Here is a 16882-nt window from a genome sequence, read left to right as displayed (position 1 = left end):
CCTGGCAAGAGTGCCTATGAGCTTAGATAAGGGCAGAGTTAACACACTGGAATTGGGCTGGATCAGGCTTAGAGCCTATCCAGAGCTCAGGGAAGGGAAGGAGAGAGGAGCTGGCCCTTCCTGAGTTTGAGGATGGAGGAATTGGGAGGTTAGCAGAGCTTGAATACCAACTTGGTGATTTGGATGGAGCTGAATGCTCTGGAACTTCCTCTCTTGTTCTGTGCTTAAATAGTGTTTAGAGCAGGGTGTGGCGACACACCTTTAATCCCATCACTAAACAGGGACAGCTCTGTTGAGTTCAAAACTACTATGATACCATATGTTGGATCCCGGAATGCCAGGGTTAAATTTCAAAAGCACAGCGGTGTTAGCACAAGCCTTTAACTCCCCAGCACTCAGGACATAGAAAGAGGTGGATCTCTGGGGCTAGCCTGGTCTACGGAGGGGGTTCCTGGACAGCCAACACTCCATACAGAAACACTTTGGATGTCAGGAGGGGAAACTGTCTGGGGAGGTGACTCAGGGGTTATTGGAGCTGTCCTTGGACCTGGATTCTGTGTCCAGCATTTACATAGAAGATGGCTCACAATCATCAGAAAGTCTACTTTTAGGTCATACCATCTTCTGACCTCTGAGGGCATCAGGCATACATATGATGCACACACATCAGGGCAATAAATACTCATACAAATTAAAATGACATAAATAAACCTGAAAGAAACCAAGGCAGACCTTTTATGGACAGCCATGCCATTCAGTGGGGAAATGTGGTGAACTACAATCCTGATAATCTAAATTTTGTTTTATTTTGCTTTTAGAGACAGGGTATCTCTAAATAGCTCTGGATTTTCTGAAACTGACTACCCCGTTAATTAACTGATTGCCCAGTTAATCCTCCAATTCATAGAGATCCCCCTGCCTCTGCCCCCCTCTATATACTGATTAAAGTCATGTGCCCGTCCATCTACTTTTTAAAACTGAATTCGAGGGGGTTTTGTGGAGGAAAAAAAAAACTGAATAAGATCATTGGGACCCCTCTAGGTAAATGAGAAAGTCAAGGCCATGCACTTGACTGCAAACACACAGACACAGACACAGACACAGACACAGACACAGACACAGACACAGACACACACAGACACAGACACAGACACAGACACACACACACACACACACACACAGAGAGAGAGAGAGAGAGAGAGAGAGAGAGAGAGAGAGGAACAGAGACAGAGACAGGGATGGAGAGATAGGAAGAGAGAGAACATAAGAGGGAGAGGGAGAAGCCTGGAGAGATGACTCAGTGGTTAAGAGCACTCAGTGCCCTTCCAGAGGTCCTGAGTTCAAATCGTGGCAACCAGGTGGTTGCTTACAACTATGTGAAATGGGATCTGATGCCCTCTTCTGGTGTGACTGAAGACAGTTAATAGCGTAGTTATACATAAAAAATAAATAAATCTTTAAAACAAAAAGATGAAGAGGGAGAGAGCTAGTGAGGGTGTGCATAAATGAAAAATTGTAATTATATATTTCATTTTTTTTTGGTTCTTTTTTTGTCGGTGCTGGGGATCGAACCCAGGGCCTTGCGCTTCTAGGCAAGTGCTCTACCATTGAGCTAAATCCCCAACCCCTATATATTTCTTATTATTCTTTTACTTTTTCAATTCAGTGTTTATGTGTGTAGCTCTCTTTGTCCTGGAACTCACTCTCTAGGTCAGGCAGGCCTCCAACTGAAGATACACACCCCGTAGGTCTCCAGAGGATGGGGATTAAACACATATGCCACATCTATCCCATATAAAATACCCTTTAAATGAAAATTTTAAATTCAATCCAAGTGTTGGTGAAACACAGCTTTAGTCCCAGAATGTGGGAGGCCAAAGAAGGCAGATCTTTGAGCTCAATGCTAGCCTGGTCTCAAGAGGGAGTTGGAGGATAACCAAGGTTACTCAGAGAAACCCTGTCTCAAGAAATCAAAATCAATACATAAAACAGGAGAGATCCCCTCAACACTGAATGGTGATGTCCTTGCCCAGAGACAGGGAGGTATATGATGGGAAGGAGGCAGAGACTGGGGAAAGGCAAGTCATTGCAGGAGAAGGATAATGGGGTATGTGTCACATAAAAGGTGCCATTCTTTGTGCTTTGACCAAGAGAAGAGGAAAAGACCCTGAGTTGTGGAAGAAACACTTTGGCACAGCGTTCCCCACAGCACTAGGTTATTAGTGTTCCCTCCATTTTGTAATTTGTGAGAGATGTTGGTATCTTTCCTTTCTGTCTGAAGAAAAAATCGTGGCTAAGCACTTTGTCCATTGTGCCCAAAAAGTAGGTGTCCCTCACGGCGATGAGCAGGCCAGGTGGGATTCATGTTCAGAATCATGGAGTGAGAATATGGCCTCCAGGTAACAGCATAGGCCAGCGACTAGGTGGGCCCAGGCATTTAGGTCATGACTTGAGAGGCTCTGAGACCTTACGAGAAAGCAGCAGACTGGTGGATGTAGGATGACTGACCAGAGTGGAAGACGGACATGTGTGTGGCCTCTGGGCTAGAGGAAGAGGAATAAGGACTCAGTGACTGAGTTGCTGTCTGGTCTGCTGACACAGGAAGGTGACCCTTGGAGGCTCTGCTGTGAATGGCACGTGCATCTCACATGCCCTGTTCCCTGTCCTCTGGAACTTGGCTGTGGGATACAGGTAACTTCTAGGAAACCTCCCCATATTTCTGGTCCCTTTATTACCTGTCATACTAAGAGATTCTCCAAGCCTCAACTTCTCTCCCAGTCTTTGTTTTCCAGCTTTACTGTCCTAATGGGTGCCACTTCCAAAGGCATCTATTTGGGCCCCTCTGTTGTCCTGCTGTTTCCATCACCAACTGTGTCTCAGGGACCCTGCAGCTCCCTCATTCTCCTGCAAGGAAATGTCCTGAGGTCTCTCTCCCACTATCTGCCTCTGATTCTCATTATCCCTTGTTTCATTTAATGCTCAAAATCAGAACCTTCCAGAGTCAGCCCAAGTGCAATTGGGATCTGTTCCCAGAGAATCCCGTCTCTATTTTAAATCTCTGGAGACTGAGGCTGGGGATTCAAAAGGTGGGAGGTGGGTGTGCCTCTTGCTGGAACCCCCTTGGGACAGTCCTGATATTTCCCTACAACATTCACACTTCTGCCCTTTTGAGAGAAATTGTTGCTAAGTTGGATTTCTGGCCCTCCGTCCTCTGCCCAGGCCCCACTGTGTCTGTCTGTGTCCTGAGAGAGACTTCTGTGGTCCTTCATTCCCTGCTGCCTGCCACCATGCCAGACCGGGAGCCCCCTCTGGAATTAGGTCTCATGAAAGAGGAGAAGGCCAGACAACCTGAGTACTTGAGAAGAGGGTTGGGGTGGTTGGGCTGGAGAAATGAAGGGAAGAGTCTAGTACCTGTGTCCCTGATGGCAGTATGGAACAGGGGTTATTTCCTGTGAGTATCTGGCATCCATCCAACGTCCATGTTTTCTTATCAGAGGAGAGGGGAGGAGATTAAAATTGTATTGAGATAACATAAAGTTTTTCTTTTCTTGTGTGAGGTTGGCATGTGCTTGGCCCAGATTGGCAGTATTGCAAACTGTGGCCTTGTCAGAGTAGGAGTGTCGCTGTGACATTTGGCTTGGAGACCCTCATCCTATCTGGCTTGAAGTTACTGTTCAGCTTGTTTCTGATGAAGATGAAGAAGTCCTCCATTCTTCTTGCAGTATGCCTGCCTTGGGGCTGCCATATTCCTGCCTCCATGATATGAACTGGACATCTGAACCTGTTACCCAGCCCCAGTGAAATGTCTTTATAGAGGTGACTTGGTCATGGTGTCTGTTCCCTGAGGTGAAACCCTAACTAACAGAGAAGTTGGTACCAGAACTGGGGTATTGCTGTCATACGTCTGAACATGCCTTTGTTTGGATGAATATGGATTTTAGAGCTTTAAATATCCAAACACTGGAATGTTTTCATTGGGGATCATTGGGCCATCCTAGTAGGAATATGGAAGAAGTTTGTACTGACACTGATGTGACTTGTTGAGACTTGGGCCATGAGGTTCCAGTGAAGTATTTCAACATGTGACTTAGATACTGTAGATGTACTGTTTTGGTTTAGAAGAATGTGGCTACTTTTGGCCCTTGACTGAGGAGTCTATCTCAGGCTCAGAGGAAGAGACTCAGATAAATTTCTTTGACATGGGAAGTCTCAGCAAAATCTTTGTTCTTTGGTTATTACTCCTGAACAGACTTTTCAATAAGCTTAGCAATCTGAAAAAGGAAAAATAAAAAAAAATATACACTTTGAGTACTAAAGGAGCACCAGGAAGTGCTATGGAGCTGAATTCTATGATAAAGATAATTGAATTTAATTGTGTGTTTAACTTCAGGTAAGATCCTACCCAGCAAAATGTAGATGCAGGCATGGTGGTACACACCTTTTATCCTAGGAATAAAGGCCCAGGACATGAGTTCAATACCATCCTGGGACAAAGCAGGCTCTAGGTGAAGAAAGGCTTAATCCCAGGGATAATAACACACACCTTTAATACAAGCGTTTCAGGAGACTGAGCCCTGCAGATCTATTAGTTCCAGGACAGCCTGCAGAGCAAGGTCCAGGAATTCAAAGCTTAGGCAGAGAGGGACATGGGAAACAGAACGCTGGGAATGGAATGGGGGAGCGGGTCATGGTCTTGATGGCGCTCAGCAGAACTCAGCTGGTTCTTCCATGCGGCTCTGGCTTCACAGATAGAAACAGAATGGATGACAGGGACGACTGAGGTTGTTTAACTGGAGCTGAGAAATTAGCTGTGATTAAGAAGAGAACATTGTCGCTGAGGTGAGGGGAAGTATTTACAGTGAGCTCAAAGTTGCTGTGTTCATGGATAGCGAAGGTTGTACCACATGCTGCAGCTGTACTTGCTAATGTGTGAGAGTCACCCAGGTGGTACTGGTTTTGAAGGCACAAAGCAGTCATGAAGAACACCTGAGGCTTGGAATTGTGAGAGAGCATGGAAGGCCATTGGTGAAGGTGCAGCTTCAGTTGTAGTTGATGGTCCAGGACAGAAGAGGTAATGCAAAGGAACTGAGGCTTGGCACCATGACGAAAGCCTTTGAAAGGATATGGGTGATGTCTACTTCATTGTGTGGACCCCAGCCTTTTGGAGATGCCAGTAGCATGAGATGATCGCCAAGAACAACACTGGTTGTTGAGTGGATCAACCAGAGCTTAGAGCGCTACAGTGTAGGCTCACCTGTGACACCATGACTTCTCTTCTTTTTTCTTTTCTTTTCTTTTCTTTTCTTTTTTTCTTTTTTCTTTTTTTTCCGGAGCTGGGGTCCAAATTCAGGGCCTTACGCTTGCTACGCAAGTGCTCTACCACTGAGCTGAATCCCCAAACTCTACCATGACTTCTCTAAACCCTCATCCACTTCTCCAAACCATCAGAAACTGAGTGGGAACAGACTCACTCAGACGCCTGGAGAGAGGGCTCAGTGGTTATTAATGCCTGCTACTTGGCAGTACTTAGGTTCAATTCCCAACACCCGCATGGCTGGTCATAACCATCTGAAACACCAGGGGGACCTGTGACCCTCCCACAACACCAATGAATGCACATTTTAAACATGATTTTCCAGCCAATGAACTTCAGGAGAGCCACTCTCTCAGGCCAAGCTCTGATTGGAAAGCCCTAGATTATCTTCAATATGGTGGGGAGGAAGGAGGCTGAGGTGTCCCTCCTCCTTTAGAAAGACTCCCACATCAAAACAAACCTGTCTACCCACACTCCCTTCATCACGACTTCTTTTCCCTGCACAGTAACATTTTGTCAGCATCTTCTGCTCTCGCTCAGAGCCTGAATGTCCCTGGATTCCCTGTCTTGCCATCTTCTGTGGCAGCCAGAGGATCCCGCACTTGAAGCCAGCCTGCTCTACAGAGTGAGTCCAGGACAGCCCCCTGCCCTGCCTGCACACCTAAGCAGTGAGTTTCCCTAGTGCTGTCTGTCTGCAGAGAAACATTGGCCGTTAGCCCCCTGCAGGAACCACAGTAAAGACCACAGTAGGTGTCCAGGCACCTCCAACAGGAACTGTCTCCATTCCCTTCCACAGCCTGTGCACACTCCAACTCCAAGATGGCCTCAGTACCTCAGCCTCTGGACAAACCCTGCTTCTCCTTAGGAGTTCACCTTGGGTGGGCTGTAGCATTAGTGCCTGGAACCCACTCTCAACAGAAGGTACAAGGTGGGGTCAGCCCCCCACTACATCCAAGGGATTCTAGGAAAGGAGGTGAAAAGAAGTGTTCCCTAGACCTCACTCCACACATTTCTATTCATGCTTCTCCAGGCTTCTCCCAACTTTACCTTCTCTAGAAGGTTGTTTTCTGAATTGTTACTCCCTAATAGTCCCATGATTAAGCCTGTTCTGGTCTCCTAGGAAATCATGTCACAGGAATAGAGTAGAATTGTATTGTCTTTCCAGTTCATTTCTTTTGACCCCCAAGATCCCAGGAAACACAAGGTCAAAGCTTTCCTTCACATCTTGGAATCTCCATCCTCCCAGCAGGTGCTCAGGGCAGTCAGTCACCTTTGGAAGAAGCTGAAGTGTCCCCTTAGCCTCTGAACTGGTCCCCATCAGCCCTTAGCAGCCAGACAGAACCTTGGCACCTGTGGTTTTTGCATTGCTATAGAGGTGCAGTGAGATCCTCTCAGCACAAGTATGGATGAAGTCTCAGAGAGGCTGACCAGTTCAGTCTTCACTGTCTTCCAGGCACAGCCTCGCTGCTCTAGAATGGCAGAGTGAGCTGTCCAGTCTAGATTGAAGACCACTGCCAATGATTTTTTATGTCCACTACAGACTCTTCCAATTCTTAAAATTCAACAGCTTTTATTTTGGGACAGAGATTACAGATTCAGGACAGTTCCCATGACAAAAGGGGAGGGGACAGCGGTATACAAAATCAATAAATTAATTCAAAGAACAAATGACAGGAAGGGATAATGATATCAGAGGCAGAGAGTGGGAGAGAGACCACAGGACAATTCCTTGCAGGAGAATGAGGGAGCTGCAGGGTCCCTGAGACACAGTTGGTGATGGAAACAGCAGGACAATAGAAGGGCCCAAATAGATGCCTTTGGAAGTGGCACCCATTAAGACAGTAAAGCTGGAAAACAAAGACTGGGAGAGAAGTTGAGGCTTGGAGCATCTCCTAGTATGACGGGTAATAAAGGGACCAGAAATAAGGGGAGGCTTCCTAGAAGTTACCTGTATCCCACAGCCGAGTTACAGAGGACAGGGAACAGGGCATGTGAGATGCACATGGCATTCACAGCAGAGCCTCCAAGGGTCACCTTCCTGTGTCAGCAGACCAGACAGCAACTCAGTCACTGAGTCCTTATTCCTCTTCCTCTAGCCCAGAGGCCACACACATGTCTGTCTTCCACCCTTGTCAGTCATCCTACTTCCACCAGTCTGCCTGCTTTCTCATAAGGTCTCAGAGCCTCTCAACTCATGACCTAAACGCCTGGGACCACCTAGCCGCTGGCCTATGCTGTGACCTGGTGGCCATATTCTCACTCCCTGATTCTGAACATGAATCCCACCTGGCCTGCTCATCGCCTTGAGGGCCACCAACTCTTTGGGCACAATGGACAAAGTGCTTAGCCACGATTTTTTCTTCACACAGAAAGGAAAGATACCAACATCTCCCCACAAATTACAAAACAGAGGGAACACTAATAACCCAGTGCTGTGGGGAACGCTGTGCCAAAGTGTTTCTTCCCCAACTCAGGGTCTTTTCCTCCCCTCTTGGTCAAAGCACAAAGGAATGGCACCTTTTATGTGACACATACCCCATTATCCTTCTCCTGCAATGACTTGCCTTTCCACAGTCTCTGCCTCCTTCCCATCATATGCCTCCCTATTTCTGGACAAGGACATCACCATTCAGTGTTGAGGGGATCTGTCCTGTTTTATGTATTGATTTTGATTTCTTGAGACAGGGTTCCTCTGACTAGCCTTGTTTATCCTCCAAATCCCTCTTGAGACCAGGGTAGCATTGAGCTCAAACATCTGCCTACTTTGGCCTCCCACATTCTGGGACTAACGCTGTGTTTCACCACCGCTTTGATTGAATTTAAAATTTTCATTTAAAGGGTATTTTATGTGGGATAGATGTGGCACATGTGTTTACTCCCCATCCTCTGGACCCCTACAGGGTGTGTATCTTCAGTTGGAGGCCCGCCTGGCCTACAGAGTGAGTTCCAGGACAAAGAGAGCTACACACAGAAACACTGAATGGAAAAAGTAAAAGAATAATAAGAATTATTCAAATTATAATTTTTCATTCATGCTCACCCGCACTAGCTCTCTCCCTCTTCACCTATTTTTAAAAATTTATTTATTTTTTATATATAACTACGCTGTTAACTGTCTTCAGTCACACCAGAAGAGGGCATCAGATCCCATTTCACATAGTTGTGAGCCACCATGTCAACTCAGAGCTTGCCACGATGTCAACTCAGGACCTCTGGAAGAGCACTGAGTGCTCTTAACCACTGAGCAATCTCTCCAGCCTTCTCCCTCTCCGCCTTTTGTTCTCCCTCTTCCTAACTCTCCATCCCCACTGAATCACCTGACTGGCCTTAAAGGTTTATTTTGTTTAAGGTATATTTATGTCATTTTTATTTCTATGAGTATTGATTGGCCTCATGTATGTACACCATATGCATGCATGATGCCCTCAGAGTTCAGAAGATGGGATGATCTAAAAGTAGACTTTCAGATGATTATGAGCCATCTTCTATGAAGATGCTGGACACAGAATCCAGGTCCAAGGACAGCTGCTCCTAACCCCTGAGTCACCTCCCCAGACATTTCCCCTCCTGACACCCAAAGGGTTTCTGTGTGAAGTCTTGGCTGTCCAGGAACCCCCTCCGTAGCCCAGGCTAGCCTCAGAGATCCACCTCCTTCTGTCCTGAGTGCTGGGGAATTAAAGGCTTGTGCTAACACCACTGGGCTTTTGAAATTTAACCCTGGCTGTCCCGGATCCAATAGATTGTAGTTTTGAACTCACAGAGCTGTGCCTGCTTAGAGATGGGATTAAAGGTGTGTGGTCTTGCCGTGCTCTAAACACTATTTAAGCCAGAACAACAGACTAAATTCTACAACCTTGGCTATCCCTGAACATAGCAACTTTGACGTCATGGGAAATACTTCCCCTCACCTCAGCGACAATGTTCTCTTCTTAATCACAACTAATTTCTCAGCTCCAGTTAAACAACATCAGTCTTCCCTGTCATCCCTTCTCTTTCTATCTGTGAAGCCAGAGCCATATGGAAGAACCAGCTGATTTCTTTTGAGCGCCATCAGAAACATGACCCACTCGCCCATTCCATTCACAGCGTTCTGTTTCCCATGTCCCTCTCTGCCTGAGCTTTGATTTTCTGAACTTGCTCTGTAGACTGTCCTAGAACTAATAGATCTGCTGGGCTCAGTCTCCTGTAATGCTTATATTAAAGGTGTGTGTTATTATCCCTCAGATTAAGCCTTTCTTCACCTAGAGCCTGCTTTGTCCCACGATGGTCTTGAACTCATGTTCTGGGCATTTTCTCCTGGGATAAAAGGAGTCTACTACCATGCCTGCATCTACATTTTGCTGGGTAGGATCTTACCTGAAGGTCAACAGTCAATTCAATTGAATAATCTTTATCACAGAATCTCAATACAATTTTAATCTCCTCCCCTCTCCTCTGACAACAATACATGGAGGTTGGATGGATGCCAGACACTCACAGGAAATAACCCCTGTTCCATACTGCCATCAGGGACACGGGTACTAGACACTTCCCTTCATTTCTCCAGGCCACCCACCCCAACACTCTTGTCAACTACACAGGGTGTCTGGCCTTCTCCTCTTTGACGAGACCTAATTCCAGAGGGGGCTCCCGGTCTGGCAGGGTGGCAGGCAGCAGGGAATGAAGGACCACAGAAGTCTCTCTCAGGACACACACAGACACAATGGGGCCTGAAAAGAGGTAAGAGGGCCAGAAATCCAACTTAGCAACAATTTCTCTCAAGAGGGCCAACGTGGGAATGTTGTTGGGAAATATCAGCACTGTCCCAAGGGGGTTCCAGCAAGAGGTTTACCCACTTCTCACCTTTTGAATCCCTAGCCTCAGTCTCCAGAGTTTTAAAATAGAGAGGGGATTCTCTGGGAACAGATCCCAATTGCACTTGGCCTGGCTCTGGAAGCTTCGGATATTGAGTATTAAAGGAAACAAGGGATAATGAGAATCAGAGGCAGATAGTGGGAGAGAGACCACAGGACAATTCATTGCAGGAGAATAAGGCAGCTGCAGGGTCCCTGAGACACAGTTGGTGATGGAAACAGCAGGACAACAGAGGGGCCCAAATAGATGCCTTTGGATGCGACACCCATTAGGACAGTAAAGTTGGAAAACAAATACTGGGAGAGAAGTTGAGGCTTGGAGAATCTCTCAGTATGACAAGTAATAAAGGGACCAGAAATAAGGGGAGGCTTCCTAGAAGTTACCTGTATCCCACAGCCAAGTTCCAGAGGACAGGGAACAGGGCATGTGAGATGCACATGGCATTCACAGCAGAGCCTCCAAGGGTCACCTTCCTGTGTCAGCAGACCAGACAGCAACTCAGTCACTGAGTCCTTATTCCTCTTCCTCTAGCCCAGAGGCCACACACATGTCTGTCTTCCACCCTTGTCAGTCATCCTACATCCACCAGTCTGCCTGCTTTCTCATAAGGTCTCAGAGCCTCTCAAGTCATGACCTAAATGCCTGGGCCCACCTAGTCGCTGGCCTATGCTGTTACCTGGAGGCCATATTCTCACTCCATGATTCAGTACATGAATCCCACCTGGCCTTCTCGTCGCCTTGAGGGCCACCAACTTTTAGGCCACAATGGACAAAGTGCTCACCCACGAATTTTTCACCACCCCTTGGATAGAATTTAAAATTTTCATTAAAGGGTATTTTATATGGGATAGATGTGGCACATGTGTTTAATCCCCATCCTCTGGACACCTACGGGGTGTGTATCTTCAGTTGGAGGCCTGCCTGGCCTACAGAGTGAGTTCCAGGACAAAGAGTCTACACACAGAAACACTGAATTGAATAAGTAAAAGAATAATAAGAAATATTTACATTACAATTTTTCATTCATGCACACCCTCACTAGCTCCCTCCCTCTTCATCTTCTGTTTTAAAGATTTATTTATTTTTTATATATAACTACGCTGTTAACTGTCTTCAGTCACACCAGAAGAGGGCATCAGATCCCATTTCACATAGTTGTGATCCACCACCTGCTTGCCAAGATGTCAACTCAGGACCTCTGGAAGAGCACTGAGTGCTCTTAACCACTGAGCCATCTCTCCAGCCCTCTCCCTCTCCACCTTTTGTTCTCCCTCTTCCTATCTCTCCATCCCCACTGAGTCACCTGACTGGCCTAAACGTTTTTTTTTTGTTTAAGTTATATTTATGTCATTTTTATTTCTATGAGTATTGATTGGCCTCATGTATGTACACCATATGCATCCATGATGCCCTCAGAGTTCAGAAGATGGGATGATCTAAAAGTAGACTTTCAGATGATTATGAGCCATCTTCTATGAAGATGCTGGACACAGAATCCAGGTCCAAGGACAGCTGCTCCTAACCCCTGAGTCACCTCCCCAGACATTTCCCCTCCTGACACCCAAAGGGTTTCTGTGTAAAGTCTTGGCTGTCCAGGAACCCCCTCTGTAGCCCAGGCTAGCCTCAGAGATCCACCTCTTTCTGTCCTGAGTGCTGGGGTATTAAAGGCTTGTGCTAACACCACTGGGCTTTTGAAATTTAACCCTGACTGTCCCGGATCCAATAGATTGTAGTTTCGAACTCACAGAGCTGTGCCTGCTTAGTGATGGGATTAAAACTGTGTGGCTACGCCCTGCTCTAAACACTATTTAAGCACAGAACAACAGACTAAGTTCTAGAGTGTTCTTCTCCATCCAACTCACCAAATTGGTAAATCAAACTCTGCTAATCTCCCAATTCCTCCAACCTCAAACTCAACAAGGCCAGCTCCTCTCTACTTCTCTTCCCTGAGCTCTGGCTAGGCTCTAAGACCTGGTCCAGCCCAACAGCACTGCTGGCCCCCATAGGTGGAGAGAAGTTGGTAAGGTCTTGCCCAGTTCCTTGGTCCTTACACATCTAAGCTCATTGGCCCTCCTGCCAGGATGCAGGATGCCTGGGTCCCAGGAGCACTCACCGTGATCTTCGGAACACTTTTCGGTTTGCAAGGAGTAAGCTCCAATGAGGTAAGCAGGACTCTGTGACTTTGGAGGACTCTTTGGGGGCAGAGGCTTGCCTTGGAGCCCTGTCCCAGCTTTATCTTGACAGGAATTCCCTTTCCACAGGCATTGGTAACTTCCTTCCTACTCTGTTTGGGGAAAGTGGAAGTAGGGTCCACAAGGAGGCCCTGGGTAAACCTGGGCCCCTACTTTTGGCAGGACTGTGTTGTTAACTTGGAACTGGCCCCAAGCACAGCCCTGAAGAGGGGTTTTGACCCCCGGTTTAGCCTTTGCATGCCTCTGAGTCAGGCTGAGGATCCTGAGGTCTTGCTTGTCTGCATTAGGTGTCTCTGCTTCCCTGACACTGCATGGCTGGTGACATTGAGGTGTAGTTTATTGGTTCACTCTGACTTATCTGCTTGTGTACCAGGGAGGTAGAGGTTCTCTCACTTCTCTAATTAGTTTGAATTTGATCTCACAGTCAACTTGGCTGCCTAGGCTGGGTGACCTCCTGCTGTGGTCTCAGGGAGGCAGGATTGGAGCTCTCTTTCTCTTCAAACTCTTTAAGTGACTTGGGTTGGCAGGTTTTCCTGAGAAGTGGTCAGAAGAAGCCTTTTAAACCTACAATCTTTTGGTTTCTTTTGTTTTTTGAGACATGGTTCCTCTAGCTGAGGATATACTAGAACTCGTTAGTCCAGGATGGCCTCAACTCTGCCTCTGCCTCTGGAGTACTGGGATTAACTTTACAATCTTGGTGGATAATCTTCTGGGTGGTGGGCCTGAGGTAAGTGACTTCCCAAGTCAGCTCCCCAGAACAGTGCTCATTGGCTGTCTGAAGCCCCTAATTCTCCATCCAAGGCCATGTATGAGTGAACCCAGGTTCAAGATGCTTCCCATCTGGGACCTCTGCATCGTTTTTGACCCTCTCTCCAGATCCAAGTACAAGTGTTGTCAAAACACCAATCAGATCTGATAAATTCATATTTACTAATATTCAGGCTCCCAACCATCCTGATCTGACCACATGGTTAAGGTGGGACAGGGAATAATCCGGATCCAGTTAATTAAACCTGTCTTTTTTTTTTTTTTTAATAGGCGGTCACGATTTAGATTGTACTAAGTGTAAATTTACCACAGATCTGCATTGGTTTCTCAGCATTGGAATTAAAAGGAGTTAGAGGCTGGGTCTACCATGCCTGCTTTAACTGCTGTTTAAATGTAGTTAGCAGAGGAGCCCAGTGGTGTTAGCAGCACACACCTTTATTCCCTGCACTGGGGAGGCCGAGGCAGGTGGATCTGACTCCTAGGCCAGCCTGGTCTACAGAGCCTGTTCCAGGACAGCCAGGGGTGCACAGAGAAATCTTGTCTTGAAAAAAATACAGTCCAAGACAAGACGGTGGTATTTGGACAACTGGGGAGAGGAGAGAGGGAGAGGGAGAAGGAGAAGGAGAGGGAGAGGGAGAGAGAGAGAGAGAGAGAGAGAGAGAGAGAGAGAGAGAGAGAGAGATAGGGAGGGAGAGAGAAGAATGGAAGAATGGAGTAGGAGGGAGAAGGAGGGAGAGAGCGAGAGAAAGGAGCATGTGTATGAGTTCCTGGGCCCTTGTGTCTTCAGCTTACTGTACCCATCCTTACCAAAGAACACAGGGATTGTGAACATGGAGAGGAGATGACCCAGCTGTGACTGTCACCTGTCCTTTCCTCTTCTCTTTAACAAGAGAAAGGCTATTGTAAGGATCATTAGAAAAGCCAAAGCTGCCTTCCTAGTCTTCATTGGTTGGCACAGGGTCTATGTCTAGCTGCCCTAGAACCTGTGGAGTTCTCAGATTGGAGGCATGCACCACCACACATGGTGATGGTTTGAAGTGAAGTAGCCAGAGAGGGCAATGCCTTGATACCTGGAGGAAGAGAGTTCTAATTAAGAGCTTACACAGTACTGCTAATGACAGCATGGGATTCTGTATGGAGACCCTGAGCGTCTCAAAATACTGAAGGATACAGGGCAAGGGTTTGCAATGGGGACCTGAGGATGGATAGGACATGAGTGTGTTTAGTGAACTCCCAGAGTGGTGTCGACAGATGACAGTGAATCAAGGGTGTAGGTGCAACGTGGTGCTTAGGTTGCTTTCTGGGAGTCTCTGAATCTAAGGATCCACTATGGGAAGCTTCATAGGACAATTTCCAAGAGGGAGCCAGGGTTAGGGTGACCATCTTTAATCCAGAAGATGGAGGCAGAGACAAGTAGATCTCTGAATTCCAGGCTAGCCAGGACAAGCCAGGAGACCCTTGCCTGTGTCAATACAAACTTGTTAGGGGGCTCCCATGGTAAGTCAAGATTTTAAGCCTAGCACTTGGGTAGCCAGAGGTAGGCTTCTGTTTTTGAACCTGGACATGGTAGTTGGAGGGAGGGCCTGTCTGAAACGATATACTATATCTAGCTTTAGTTCTTATTGAGACATAGTTTCTTGTTTCCTATATGGCATCACCTTGCTTGTGCAGCCGTGGATAGTCCTGCCTTCTCTTGAGTTCTGTACTAAATAGCAAGTACTATTGTCATGCTGAACAAGCACTCTAATATCCCAGACCCAACTCCCAGGCTTTGACCTCTGACCTCTGTCTTTTTCCTCCCACAGACTGTGAATAACTGTGAAGACCTGTAAGTATGGGATGTTGTCGATGATGTCAGTAAAGGCAGGGGGGTTAGGTGTGTGCTCAGATTTGGCCCTGGATAAGGTGACAGACACCTAATTAAAATCACTATGCTGAAACCACAGCCCCTGTCACCTTACCCAACCATGGGATCTGCAGGTCTGTAACTCTTGCTAATTCCCAACCTTCCATAGGTGGGAGGGGGGAGACAAATGGTCAGTATCGCACTCCTGCCTCCCGTGTAAGATCCTCAGCAGACCAGTCTGCCTGAGGAACAAGGGCACACTACTGCCATGGAGAACTGTGAACCCAAGTCTCAGGTCCATACCCCAATCCCTCCCAGGGAGCCCCAGAGGGATCTGTACCCCCACACACTAAGGGTGACTTGCACTTGAGGGCCTAGGTATCTAGGGAAGCAGGGACCCTTTGCTTTGAGGCTGCGATGTCATCAGTATCTCCCCATGCTTGTTCGTCCTGACTAGACACTGTCCCAAAGGATTCAGATGCTGCGAGAATGAATGCTGTCAGGAAAGCAAGATCTTGGATCCTGAAAATGACCCCCTCAAGTAAGCACAGGTTCACCCCTCCAGGGCATCATTCACTGAGGGCTGGGTTCACCAGAGACAGGGTGAGGGTGAGGGAGGGAGGAGGTTGAGCAAGGGAGCATGGCCTTGGCACTTATGACAATACCATGGCCACCTCCATAGGATCGTGTTCATCACCTTATTGGTCATTATCGTCCTCCTGTGCATCTGTGGCCTTGTGATGTCCAAGTGCAAACGACTACACCATGACCTCAGAGCAGCTGATCATCAGACTCCTCCAGATGCACCCTCCATGGCGCCCCTAGAGAGCATTTGGGTCACCTCCTTGGATCCCTTACCAACCTACAGTCAGGTGGGTCTTTCCCCATACCTAATGTGTTTCATAGCTGGCTGTCCAACCTGCTGAAATAATGCTTTGCAGGCAGAGGGACTATGGACTGGGAAGGGCTCTGCCTACCACATTTGTCCTTTTTTAAGCAGACTCCAAATAAAGCAAATGTGCCTCTTCTCCTGCAGGTTTTCCTAAACTCAACGCCCACAGAACCACCTCCTCCCTACAGTCTCAGGCCTGAGCGCCCTACAGGCCAGAGGAGAGGGACTCGATATGCAACCATTTGAGCTAAGTCACACACAAACCTCTTTCTTGGAGGAAGCCAAAGACCATGGAATGACTCCCTATCCCATCCTGTCATTTGTTCTTTGAATTAATTTATTGATTTTGTATACCACTGTACCCTCCCCTTTTGTCATGGGAACTATCCTGAATCTGTAATCTCTGTCCCAAAATAAAAGCTGTTCAATTTTAAGAATTGACGGAGTCTGTAGTGGATATAAAGAAGTCATTGGCAGTGGTCTTCAATCTAGAGTGGACAGCTCACTCTGCCATTCTAGAGAAGCGAGTCAGTGCCTGAAGACAGTGAAAACTGAACTGGTCAGCCTCTCTGAGACTTCTTCATCCATACCTGTGCTGAGAGGATCTCACTGCACCTCTATAGCAATGCAAAAACCACAGGTGCCAAGGTTCTGTCTGGCTGCTGAGTGCTGATGGGACCAGTTCAGAGGCTAAGGGGACACTTCAGCTTCTTCCAAAGGTGACTGACTGCCCTGAGCACCTGATGGGAGGATGGAGAATCCAAGATGTGAAGGAAAGCTTAGACATTGTGTTTCCTGGGATCTTGGGGGCTCAAAAGAAATGAACTGGAAAGACAATACAATTCTACACTATTCCTGTGACATGATTTCCTAGGAGACCAGAAAAGGCTTAATCATGGGACTATTAGGGAGTAACAATTCAGAAAACCGCCTTCTAGAGAAGGTAAAGTTGGGAGAAGCCTGGAGAAGCATGAATAGAAATGTGTGGAGTGAGGTCTAGGGAACACTTCTTTTCA

The 16882-nt window shown here is 47.1% G+C and overlaps 1 pseudogene; it reads left to right on the top strand.

The window, feature by feature from the left end:
- The first annotated feature begins 12249 nt into the window (after positions 1-12249).
- Positions 12250-15905, top strand: LOC148003054 (transmembrane protein 92-like; annotated as a pseudogene).
- Positions 15906-16882: the final 977 nt, after the last annotated feature.

This window comes from Rattus norvegicus, chromosome 10, assembly GCF_021556685.1.
Source record: "Rattus norvegicus strain SHRSP/BbbUtx chromosome 10, alternate assembly SHRSP_T2T, whole genome shotgun sequence".
Lineage (NCBI taxonomy): Eukaryota > Metazoa > Chordata > Mammalia > Rodentia > Muridae > Rattus > Rattus norvegicus.
The sequence above is the reverse complement of the archived record's forward strand: the minus strand, read 5'-3'. Positions and strand labels throughout refer to the sequence as shown.